Raw genomic sequence first — 13,090 nt, 5'->3', positions numbered from 1 at the left:
TTCCCGCAAATTTGAGGTTGAAGATATTTAAAAGCGTGGAGTTCGGAGCCGGCCAGGGCTGGGCTCAGATCCTCTGCGGCCTCCTGGCTGTACGACCTTAGACAAATTCCTTCATTTCTTTTTAAGTTTAAATTTCTTTGTTAAGGGCAGAAATGGTAATTACCTTGTAAAGCTGGAGGATCAAAATCAATAGCGTCTATAAATTACTCAGTACAGTGCCAGGCACATGGTAAGTGTTCAATAAACGCTATTACTATCTATATGGCAAGTGACCTTTCTCCTAAGACTAAAAGTAAGGAAATGCTATGCAAATGTTCAACCCCCCCCCCCACACACACTAATTATATCTAAGTTGGGAAGAGCTTGCTTTCCCAGAGCATAAAACAGATCCAAGTAATACTTCAATTGAGAATTCTCCGTGGATTTTTGGTGCAACTCCCATGCACCGCCCTTCTCCCCCTCCCCCCCCCCCTTCTGACGTCTAGGAAGTGGACTTTCCAACAGAGAACTTTTGGGATTCCCGTCGGGACGAGGATGCTCCACCAGGTTAGGGTTTACGCCGTGTGGTTGATTGCGGGGTGGCAGCCCTTTGCGCGGGCCTCCTCCTGGAGCGCGGGCTGCAACCGGGGACGCCAGTCGTCGGGGAGCGGAGGGAGCCCTGGGGGCCGGGGGCGGGCGCGGGGCGTGCGGGGCGCGCGGGGCGCAGGCTGCAGGCGGAGGGGCCCGGCCGGGGCGCCCCAGGCCCGCGGCGTCGCCCCCGCCGTCGGCAGGCAGCCCCGGAGCCCACCGCCGCGGCCCCGCAGCCCCGGCCCGTCCCGCCGTCCCGCCGTCGCGCCGCTTTCCTTCTTGGCACTGCCCTCTGCCCTCCGTGGAGCCTCCGTTTACTCCCCCGTCCCTCGCAGCCCCCCGCGGGTCGCCCTCCGCTGGCCACGGTCCCCCATTTTGTCCCCTCTCCGTGGTCCCCCGTCGCCCCGCGCCCCCCCGGCTCGCCCTGCCCGCGGACCCGCCGACGGCGATGCTGCGGACCCCGCGGCCGGGGTCGGCTCCGCGGGGAGGCCTCCGTGCACCTCCGCCCGCCCCCCGGGGGCGCGGGAGGCAAGTTTCCGCCCCGTCCTTTCCCCAGTGACAGGACTTGGCGGCGGCCGCGGCCGGGGAGGCGGAGGGAGGGACGGCCTGGCTCCCGAGCCCCCTCCCCTGCTCGCGAGCTCGCGCGGTCTGTGTCTCTCCGCAAGTGCGGAGACGCGGAGGAGGAGGAGGAGGAGGAGGAGGAGGAGGAGGAGGAGGAGGGAGTTGGGGGAGGATCTCCATTGAAATAAACAACCAGGCAGCAGTTATTAACACGGGAACATGGCGGCCGCAGCCTCAGCCACAGCTTCGGCGGCGAAGGTCAGCGCCGACGGCAGCCGGCACCTGACGGCGTGACCGACCCGAGCCGGTAACCGCGCCTTCCCCGGGGGCCGCGAGGGCGGGCGGCGGGCGGCGGGCGGGGGGCGCCGCGTCCCCACCCCCGGCCGCGGCTGCCCCTGGCGCGCCGAGCCCCGCGGAGCCGAGCGCCGCGGCCGGGGCCGTTTTTGTGTTGCGGGCACCGCCGCGGGCGCGCGGAGGACGGGACTCGCATCCCGGAGGCGCCGCGGGGCCGGGGCGCTGGGGCCGGGGGGCGGGGGGTGGGGCGGGCGGGAAGCGGCGGGGAGCCGCGGAGTCCCCGGGAGAGAAAGGAGGCGCTCCAGCGCTTGGCGAGTCCCGGAGCGCGAGGCGGGCGGAGGCTGCAGCCCGCGGCGCCGGCGAGAGGTGAGAGCCGAGCCGAGGCGCGGCGGGGAGGCCCCCGCCCGGGAGCGCGGCGCGGGGTCGGCGGGGAGCGAGGCTCCGGCGCCCTCGCGGCGGGGAGGGAGCGGCCGAGACGGGGAGGTGGATCCCGGGAAGGTGCCTTCTTTCATGGAAGCGCGGAGCGGCTGCGGCGCAGGGTGGGAGTCGGGCGCGGGGAGGCAGGACCCGGGAAGTGCTCGGGGGTGTGTGAAGGTGAAGCGCGGGGCCGGGGCCGGGGCCGGGGCCGGGGCTGGGGCCGGGGCCGGCCGGCGGGCCCGTGTCAGCGCCGCGGGCGGGGGGCGGGGGACGGGGGGCGAGGGGCGCCGCGGCCGGGCGGGCGGCCGGGGAAGAGCTGCGGCGGGCGGGGCGGGCGGCGCGCTCGGGCCGAGCAGGCCGGCGGCGGTGGGGGTGGGGGCGGGGAGCCGGGGAGCCGGGGAGCCGGGGGCCGGGCCGCGGCGGCGGCGCCGAGCTGGGCTCGCCCCTGACTTAACTTTCTGGGTGCGGGCATGAGTGCTGGAGGCGCGCTGGGGCCGGGGCTGGGGGCGGGAGGCGGGCCGGGAGGTTCCGGGTTGGCTCGCCAGCGCCCCCTTTTCTCTCCCCCGTCTCCCCGCCCCTGAAGGGACAGGCCCCTCAGGGCCCCAGGCGGGAAGCGGGAGGGGCCCTCCCGGCCGACTCGCGACGGTCACGCCCCGGGCCCGGGGACACTTCTCCCTCGGCCTCCGGGGGCTGCCGCGAGAGAGGGAGAGGGAGAGGGGGAGAGGGAGAGAGGGGGCCGGGGTCGGCGCGCCGCGCTGGAGCTCCCCGTCCCCCGCCCCTCGCCCCTCCGGGGAGTCCCGGAGGCGCCTCTTCCGAGCTCGGGGGTGGGTCGGTCCCTGGTTCGATGGTTCCTCCCTCTTCCCCCTCCCTCGAGTGGTTTCCGGGGCCTGCGGGACCGAGGGGCGGGAATCGGGGACCCGGCCCCCTTGCCCCGGCCCAGAGCTGGACCGGGCCTAACGCCCTGCGGGTCTGTCACCGGCGGGGGAAACTTTCCCAAACCGGGGACCGAGCCTGAACACCTCCTCCGCCACCTCGTCCTCTAATCCCACTCCCACTCCACCTCCTCCAACGCCTTCCCCTCCCTCCGACCCGAATCTCGCTGCGTGTGACTGATGGGGCAGTGAGCCAATCGGAGGCGGGGAGCTGACCTGCCGGGCGTCGGTAAGCCAATCGTGGGGAGCGGAGGAAGGAAGGGGGCGGGGTCGCCTCCCGACCAGTTAGAGCGGAGTTGCACGCGGGGCGGGGGAGCCATGGAGACGCCGAGCCAGCCGCTCTCGTCCATCCCTAGTCCCCGGTTCCTCGGTCCGTGCGGTCTTGTCACTTAGCGGGGCTCCGGCCCGGGAGGCTCGTACTCTACGCGAGATGCTGTATTTCTCTTGTTACCGCAAGAGACGTCGTCTTAGACCAGGCGAAGTGTAAAGCCACTTGGTATGCGGCAGTAAGTCTCCGAGGCCCGCTTCTAAAATGGCATGTGTGCCGTAGGGATGGAGCCCTGGACCTCACGGCCGGCTACGGGTGACGGTCCTGGAGTTACCAGTTCACCTCCGCCTCGGTTTCCCTCAGCTCCTCCAGCGTGGGGCCGGGGGATTTGAAAGGGCTCTCCGAAAATGAAGGCATCGGGATAGTCTTCGGCCAGTTGATTATTGGGAATGTAAAGCATCATTGTTTGTAATGGCTTCGCTGGTTCCTCGTTTAATTAGACCGCCAGTACCCAAAGTGCACTTGGAACTTCGGCATTTGGGATGACATTAAAAAAAAAAAAAAAAGTTGTTTATGGTATGCGTGTCTTTTTTTTTTTTTTTTTTTCTTTCTTGAGTAAACAAAATGAAGTTAGGAACCAAAGCATCACTGTTTGGAACATAAAGCGTTGGTATTTAAGAAGCAAAGCTAGTCAAAGAATATTTGTCGACAGGGAGAAAAAAAAAAAAGTCTAAGTGTAGTTTGCTCGATGACTCCCACACAAAAGATTCTTAAAAAATAAATTAGTTTTCTTAAACACTGCTGAATTGAACAGTGTGTGGGCACTTGTCTGGTTTATGCAAGGTTAGGAGACCTCTTTGGTTGCCTTATGTCGGTCGTTGGGTTCCGTCCAGTGACTTTCTCAACTCCCTGACTTTTAAGAATAGGGAGGCTAGGTCTTTGGTTCTCAATAAAGAGCACAGGTTGCTCCGCAGGAATAAGCTGTCTTTTAAAAAGGCAGCAGCTGCTACAGTGCTTTTTTATGTGTATGTGTGCTCCTGTTCTTTGTTGGTGAGGTTTAGTGCATGCTGACAGCAGCAAGGCCCCTTTTCCCAACTGGAATTTGTAAAAATCTTTGGGAGTTCAGAGAATGAAACTGAGAATGAATTCATTCATTTTGTGTTAAGTAGCCCATGAATTTAATCTTGGGAAGCGATTTTTTTTTTTTTTTGGAGGTATCTTAGGTGCGTGGTATTTATCTATACTGCTTTCTCAAGCTTTTATTAAAATTTGGTTACCATAAAAAAGAATTGAGGAACTCTGGTTTTAGGAAATAGGATTTACCACACTGTACACGTGTTCTGCTGTAGTATACCATCCTCAAATTTATAGTGTGAATTCTTAATTCAGTATAATTTTTAGTGTTTATGTAGACAGAAATTAATTGCATTTTGCTGAAGTCCTTTGGGTGTTATTTTAGTGATAAAATAGTAAAAACTGTGGGGATAAAACATTTAGCTGCCAAGAGTGGCAAATATTGTAAATTAAACATGCAAAATTTGACAACATTGAAACCCCCCCCATGATTAGTTAATTGAGTTAGTGATGGCCACTCCGACGTGTTCCCGTCTCTCTTTTGTATGCGTAAGAGCAGCACATTATTTTACTTCATTCCCTACAACAATCCTTGAAAATGTTCTCAGATTCTTGGTGGCAGAGTCTAAGTAGCAAGTCCTCCAAAGCCGGGCTAGGAAGGGAAAAAAAAAAAAAAAAAAACTCCTAAGCATATGGAGACATCTAGAAAAAGATGTGCATCGTCAGCTGTGATTCCATTGTGTGCTCTCAGACTAGATCTGAGCCTTCTTCCTCCTGGGGATTTCAGTCTTAACAGAGGAGTTCTTTGACTTTTAGATGTCAGGATACCGAAACAGAGGGGAGGAGAAAAGCTTTCCAGTTATGAATTTAATATTTTTTAGATAGTTTGGCTCAGATTTTAACCTTTTACTAGTTAAATATAATTTATATGACTTTCATTCACTGTTAGAGGAGCATTCACTGGAAATGTAAAACATTAAGGATTGGAGGGGGACTTGGGCTGTGTTATGAGTGCATAAAGGGGTAATGCTCCTTGGCTGGCTTTATCTATAGCTATAGCTTATTAAAGCTTTCTAAGCCTCACAATCGAGGACCTATGAGCAGTGCTTTCATTACACACCCTATATTTAAGAATTCAGTACCTTAGCTGTTTCAAATCACATCAGGTTGAAATGTGACCCATAAGTTGACAGCTTGAATTTCTTAGAAAAAAAATGTGTAGTATTGGGTTTAAAAGCGATTCTTTTAAGCAATCTTAGGATGTTAGGTAGCAAAAAAAAAAAAGTCCCTTTAAACAATTTTTCTAGAAGGTCAATTTTCTGAAATGCACAGTGTGTTCTAGATATTTTGACCAATATTGTATCATGGTTGAAATTATGTTTAAAAGCATAATTCATGCTTAGTTATTTTTATGGCAAAACTGCTACTTAAATTACTGGCTTTTCAATATTCTGTATTTACAGTGTTTGGTGATTTATGTTATATGCTCTGTCAATTTTAAATTAAGAGAATAGGAGGGAGAAAGAAAATAAGTTACTGCTTTAAGGTATTAGTCTCTTATTGTAGTAAATCTTAAAATCAGTGGAAATTAGTATCTTTCCCTTAATGAAATAATCACTATTTACATACCAATGATGAGAGCCATTCAAAGGAAAACAGAACAAAACACTCAGTATCTTATACTCTTAAACCTGAAGCTCATTTTACCTCTGACTTGCTTTCTAAACAAAAAATATTCTTAGCGTTTATGTGTTTACTTTTTTGTTTTAAAGGGTCATAGAAGGGTTTATAAATTGCAAACTGTAGAATGTTATGTTACTCTCTAAAGTCTATTAAAAGTAATGTCTGGAAAAGTTATAAAATACAGTTTTAGGTCATAGACCCTCAATTCAGACAGCATAAAGAAACTCGTATTTTATGGATTCTAGGTACTAGTTTCTAAATAGAGGTGAGATTGTGACTTCGGTGAATATTTTAGAAGCTGGTTTAGTTTTCCTAGCTGTTGTAAAACTGAGGCAAAACTGGTTATGAAAAGGACTGAAAATCTTGGAGGTAAACTTGTGTTTGAAGGTAACTAAAATGAAAGGACTAGATGGTTTGTAGGTAGATCACAATGCTCGTGGCTTTTAGGGGAAAGATTTTATGTCTATCCTATGAAATGTTCATCAGTAACCACATTTCTGGCTTCTAGTGGCTATGATGACATAATGCAATTGTGGAAAAATTGATTCAAGGACAATTTTCAGTTGGTTCCTTAGTTGGAAATTTCTAGAGGAGAATTAAGCAGGGAATCTATGGGGATGTTTTACTTAGCTGCTTTTGAGGCTTTCAGATGTAGAATCTTAATTTTAAGTAAGAAATGGAGGAGAACTGCTCCTAGGTGGAAGTTATTGGCAACTAGGTAAAGGTTCTGAAAGAAAAAACAATTTTTAAATATCAATTGATAGATACATGGAGAATTGAAGTTAGCAGGTCAAATCTGGTAGAATTTATGCCTTATAGGCAGCAAATTATGAACTGTTAAGAGTTCCTGTTGGTAACTTAAATCCCACATTAGGCTTTTTAGGTTTTTGTCTTTGCATTCTTGCCTCATTTAACCTTTCATTCATTTGTTCTTTATTTATTTGATGAGTATTTGAGTATCCCAGCTTTGGCAGTTTACTTTGATAGTGTAAACTGTCCATTACAAATCCTGTGATTTAAGGGGGGAACACAGAGTGGGTGATTTTGGTGGAGGAGGAGGTAGAAAGGCACATGTTACCCTAATTTTCAACTGGCTTGGATACTGAAGATCTAGTTTTCTGGTGTGTGTCATGTTAATTAAACATTGTCAGAAAATTTTACTTTGATTTGGGTTTGAGTCTCTCCCCCACCCTGAAAATAGGGTTATATTTTTAATAAGTTGTTAAATGTCCCCTTAACCGATTAGCTTACAATCAAATAATTCTCCTTTAATGGAGATATGAATATTTATAATTTGTGTTTTATTTTCTCTGGAATCATGTTGTGTGTGGTCCGCGTGGCAATCTTTAGTTGGTCGAAGGTATTGGGGCAACAAGTCAGGGACCTCCCGTTCCGCGGAGAGTGTGCCTTGTTGCTGCTCTAAGGCTACGTATTCTGGGTTTTCACACCCTAAGTTTCTAAAGGATGAAAAACCCCCTTGTGCAGCCTTTCACAGGTGTTCTATGATTATTAGTTTTTCTAGATTTAACTCAATTCTTGTTCTTGACTAAAACGTCTGTATTGGGAGAGTAACAACAGTGCAACATAAATGAAAATAGCAGCTCTCCCTGAGTGCCAGCAACCTGTTAGGGGCTTTTTGAAGTGTGTTTCATTCTTTCTTTTTTTTTTGCCACAGCACTGTAAAATAGAGATACCTCATTTTTCAGAAGGTGAAGCTTAAAGGCGATTAAGTCCTTTTGCCTGTGAGCAAAACTTTGGGAGGGAAAATTATCCTGACCAGTGAGTGTGGGGAAACACATCGTAAGTATCAGAGGGAATGGTGAGTCTGAGAACATCTTCGTTTTAGGAATCTGATAAAGAACATGTTTGCAGGCCTTTGATAAGGCTCTCAGTGTAGATGTTTAGTCCCTGAGAGGGATGAATAGTCCTGCAAATCATGCCAGCAGGTGTCTAGGAAAGCCTTGCATCAAGGCAGGCCTGTACCTGGACAGGTGTTACTTATCTTAAGATCTATAAATAGTCTCTGGCTTTTTAGTCATCAGCCCAGCCTTTCTTTTTTTTTTTTTAATATTTTATTTATTTATTCACGAAAGACACAGAGAGAGGCAGAGACATAGGCAGAGGGAGAAGCAGGCTCCATGCAGGGAGCCTGATGTGGGACTCGATCCCAGGACTCCAGGATCATGCCCTGGCACCCAACCGCTGAGCCACCCAGGGATCCCCATCAGCCCAGCCTTTAACAAATCTTAGATTGCAGGATTCTTGTCTGCTAATTTTCAAAAAATAAAAACTGTAATGGAAGAAATAAAAACAGGTAACATTTATTGAGTGGTTACTAAAAACCCAATGCAGGGTTCAGGCACCCTTACTGTGTGCTCTGCGTTTCTCACTGTAACACGTTGAGGTAGGTGCTCTCTTACTATTGTTCCTATTACAGAGTTCATGAAGTGGAGGCACAGAACTGTCAAATAACTTGCTGAGGGTCACACAGCCAGGGACTACTGGAGGAGAGTTTGAACCCAGGCACACGTTGCCCTTTGGTCCTGTCCCCTTAATGTGTTTCTGTTAGCTCATGGGCTCTGCTTGCTTCTTTCAGCGTCATGTGGCTGTGTCTAATCAAGGGCTTTGTGGAGGTAACACATCAGGAATTCTCCATTAGGGAAGAGAGAAGGGGTAGGAGTATTTTGAGAAAGCACATCCAGGTTGGCTATTTGTTTCTCACAGTGAAAAGCCAAGAAAATAAGCTCAAGAAAACTTGATTGTAGGCACTGGGGAGAAAATAGATTGAGAGCACGACAGCCGGTATTGGTTGAGAAAGGACGAAACACTGATTGAGATATTTGGCTTCTTGTTTCTTTACAATATATTTAATTCTAGTATGTTTAACTATTAGGTGGTGATTGTGTGATGCATGTTTTACAGATTTTGTGCAGTCTCTGTGGCGTGGATGACTTGGTGTTGAGATATTGTAGTCTTAAAAGAAGGCTGATAATATATGCAGTCATCTGACTTGTGCTCTGCTATTTGTGGAATTCTTCCGTCTGCTCAATTGTTTGCAAGGAGTGAGGAGAGCTTTCAGGGAACTCTTTCACCTATGCACGTGTGGGGAGCAGCATACACTACTTTTAGTGTTCCGGCTTCTGGGGACCGAAGACTTGTTGTCATAGATGAAAATATGATGCATGATATTTTCTGTTACTCATTTAGTGTGTCCATATGAAATGTGATCCCATCTGTTCCAAGGCTTAATAAGCTTGTGGAGTGTGAGTTCTGGAAGTTCCTGTTGTTGCTGACTGACCTCTGCCCATTGAAGTAGCCATATCTAAATGAGGATTGTCTTTTCTTGCAGATTATTTCTGCTTATAAAATCAGCTTCTTAATCAAACATGAAGTGACTTCCCTTGCCTTTGCTGGTACAGTAGCGTTTGTAAGAATATTTGATACTAAATTTTTCTTAAAATTTCTAAATCTGTTGTTGATATGCTTACTGGTGAAAAGCTTTCTTTTTTTTTTTTTTTTTTTTTAGTGAAAAGCTTTCAGTTATTGTCAAATGTAAATTCAAAAATGAGTTGCAGATCTTAGAGGAACCTATATTTTTACTTGAGTCATTCCTAGAGTCAAGCTAAAGGGAAAATTTAGATTGCTACGTGGATAACATTTTTGGGGGCATCTGGCTGGCTTAGTAGAGCATGTGACTTGATCTTGGGGTCATTAGTTCAAGCCCACGTAGGGTGTAGAGATTACTTAAAATAAAAATACATTTTAACGTACTTGTGTATATTTTAAAAATAGAATTATTCATACATGGGCTTATCAGGTGTTCACCTCTGGTTATTGTTGGAACATAGGTGGTGAATTCTTTCATATATACTTTTAGAATCCTAAATAAGGAATATGGAAATTTCTGGCTGAAAATCTAGATGTCAGGAGTATGAATTTCTGCTAACATTGATAGCATTTCTTGAAATTACAGAAGTTGATTTAATAGTTATGGAGACAGGCAGTAGGGGCTTGCGGGTGTTTGAGGCAATCTTGCTGTCCAATACCTGCCATCTTGCACCTGCAGCCCATTGTGGAGGTCGTGCTGTGTGTGCTGTGCATGGAAACTAAGCTTCTGCGTGGCTCAGTCGTTTAAAGAAGTGAGGATGGACTGGTAAATGATGGTGTGACTTTGCTTCAGTTTGGGTATAAATCTCTGTAGACTTTTCTCCTCTATCTCCTTTTATCCTTCCTTGGCCTTCTCATTTTTTTTTTTTTTGTCCCTTAAAGTTTAAAGATGGAAGATGGCTGGTAGTGAACGGAACACAAGGTTACGGAGGAAGTCTGTTACTATCATTAAGTATTTCATGTATGATCATGATCTATGGTTTCCCTCTTTACCAAACAGATTGGCTCTGCTAACAGCACTTAGGGAAGAAGCTAGCTATTTGTTAAGTAAGCCATTAGGTTGAAAACAGATCACTTAACAGGCACAGTACAGTAATTGGCTGATTTGTTGTTGGAAGTTAGTCCGTTGCTGGACAGTATTTGTGGTCCAGTAGACCAGGGGGCTGAGCTTCTGTTGTCTAATAGGATTGAGTATTACCTTCCCTAGTTTTTATGTGTTTTATTTCTTACCTGTTTAAGGATATTGTTACAAACTCTGTAAGTGTTGGATGTCTTGAAAGTGTTCCTTAGATCCAAGTGGTCCAAATGGTGTAAATTTGAAATCGGAAGGCGATTTAAGATTGATGGAAATTGTAACCAAATTCCTAAAAAGCCTCAGGAATGCCTGCCTCTTTGGAGTTTCTGGTAGTGTACTGTATTTTCAATTTCTGGAATTCTATTTTGAGGCTTATGTGTAGTTCTCTTATTGATGTTTTAAGTAATAATATCTTGATTCCTTAAGACTCTTCTGTAAAAGTGTGGTATGAAAATATTTATCCCACTAAAACTGTCATTTTAATGTATTATTGCACCACTAGAGTCTTTTCTAAATAAACACATAGTAAGTATAAATAATGAAACCTAGTGAAGGAAATGGAAACCATGTAAAACTTTTTGATTCATGCTGTATTACCTTTTATTTTAAGTGGGAGATGTGTACAATTAAGAATTTTAATAAACAAAAAAAAAGAATTTTAATAAACGAAAGATTTTAAGCAATTAGATATAATACAAAAAATGACATGATATTCATTGTGAGCTGAACATATTGGCAGTGACAGTTGATAGTGACAGAAGTCAACAAAAATGCATAGACGCTGAAGGATATTAGAAAAAACTGGAGCATTATCCTTCTCTGGTTAAAGGATGTTCACATAAAAGCATTCTTGTAATTATTGGTGATCTCATTGTAGTAATAAATATTTTCACTTTGAGAAAAGGCATTGAGGAGAAAAAGAGAGATAGGAGATAAAGGGAACTCCAAATTCTCAATTCTAGGCGAGCAAAGCCTTGGACAGGAAGGAACTGGTCTGGATACCTCTGGTCTGGCCTTGAGTGCCTGTGGTAGGGCCAGTGAGCTGGGCCTCCTGCAGAGGTCAGGACTCTTACTAGGAGAGGCGCCTCCCTCCCCTACTCACTATCACTGGGAACAGCTGCTGACCCTATGGGAAGGAAAGGGAGAGCCTGTGGTAGATGAAACATGGGGTGAATCCCAGGGGATGAGGTCCCAGGTGCTCACCTGCAAAGCTGTTGTTTGCATCTGGACTTCCCACCAGGAGCTGGCTGGCTGTCGTGTATAACATTCTTCTGATCTGCATCCATAATTCAGGCAGTGCTGATGGCCTATTCCCTTCTGGTACCACCGAGCCCCACAGCCCTTCTACCCCCATGCTCTGTGAGGTGAGAAGTGAGGGGATTCCTCCTCGCCAGAGCAGGTAAAGACCAGGTAAGGCAGGGGAAGACCTTCAAGAGCTTGAGATTTTCAAAGGCTGAGGGCCTTGCATTTACCTGGCTTAGCTTTCAGAGGAGTGAGGGAAGCCAGTGCCTTCTCACCAAGGGATAAAGGGCTAAGGATGCCCTTTTCCATTCCTTTCTTGAAAAATCTCCCATTGAGATTCACATGTCTCCCACAGGCTCATTGTAGAGTTTCTGAACCTGCAGTCAGTTGCTCAGAGCTGTTTAGGGTCTTGGAGAAAGAGATCAAGTGTCTACTGGGGAGTGGTGGAGAGGAGAAGAAGAGGCATTCAGAAACTGGAGTGGCCTAGAGAGGTGTTTCTGTGTGCCAAAAAGGACCATGGAGATGGAGGATAGCAATGCAATAGAGTAACCTTGACTGAAAGTAAATCTGGGGCAGCAGCTTTAAGGACCTACTAGTAGTTTATCAACTTGATCACATTTAAAAAAAATTTTTTTTATTTATTTATGATAGTCACACACACAGAGAGAGAGAGAGAGAGAGAGAGAGGCAGAGACATAGGCAGAGGGAGAAGCAGGCTCCATGCACCAGGAGCCCGACGTGGGATTCGATCCCGGGTCTCCAGGATCGCGCCCTGGGCCAAAGGCCAAACCGCTGCGCCACCCAGGGATCCCAACTTGATCATATTTAGTAGTTATAGTATTTGTTATTTTAGGTGGAATAGGCTATTTATACATTTTTAAAAAAATATTTTATTTATTCATGAGAGCCACACAGAGGCAGAGGGAGATGCAGGCTCCCCACGAGGAGCCTGATGTGGGACTCTATCCCAGGACCTTGGGATCACAACCTGAGCCAGAGGCAGACTCAGTCACTGAGCCACCTGAGTGCCCTTATACAGACCTTTTTTTTTTTTTTGAAGGTTTGGATAGATAAATGGTGGATTAGGAGTAAAACAAAATTTTTCTATAAATTCTTTGGAGTTTAATATCAAGGAGGAAAAACCACGAACTAAAATGCTTTCAATAATCAAGCATTAAAATTTGTGTCAGTTCAATAAAAATGCTTAAAATGACTGTGCATTGGCTTATCTGAATGAAACAGGTAATTGTATATGTTTTCTTATTGGTTTGCTAAAAATTGAGTAGTAAGGATAGTGTATATGTATGTATATTTTTTATTCATTCTTTCTTTCTTCCCCTCCTCCAAAATAATATTATAGAACTGCTTAAGGGCTTTTCACTTTTAAACTGTATTTGGACTGATTTAACAAATTCTCCTTCTGCACTGTAAGTCATGAATAGACTGATCTTCCCCAAATATCCCTTTTATAATAATGCAAGTCCCCAGTCATCACAGAATGACATTCCAAAACACTCACTTAGATAGGTCTGTCACAAACCCATTTTTCCCTATTTCTATTCTTTACACGAACTTTTGTACCTGTTAGTC

General features: G+C 47.0%; 1 protein-coding gene across 9 annotated transcripts in view; it reads left to right on the top strand.

The window, feature by feature from the left end:
* Nucleotides 1-475: 475 nt before the first annotated feature.
* The window catches only part of NCOA2 (nuclear receptor coactivator 2), a 293,591-nt gene continuing 280,976 nt past the window's right edge, over nt 476-13,090 (top strand). For 4 of the 9 annotated variants that reach the window (XM_025477948.3, XM_049103802.1, XM_049103803.1 and 1 more), the window contains exon 1: nt 1,130-1,435. The gene's annotated coding sequence lies outside the window, so the exon portion shown is untranslated. Of the gene's footprint in view, nt 547-1,129; nt 1,436-1,690; nt 1,789-13,090 lie in introns of those variants that run through there. The other 5 variants (XM_049103804.1, XM_049103800.1, XM_049103793.1 and 2 more) reach the window with 3 other exon arrangements.

The sequence above is a fragment of the Canis lupus genome, chromosome 29 (assembly GCF_003254725.2).
Source record: "Canis lupus dingo isolate Sandy chromosome 29, ASM325472v2, whole genome shotgun sequence".
NCBI lineage: Eukaryota > Metazoa > Chordata > Mammalia > Carnivora > Canidae > Canis > Canis lupus.
Note: the sequence above shows the minus strand (reverse complement) of the source record. Positions and strands in the feature narration are given on the sequence as shown.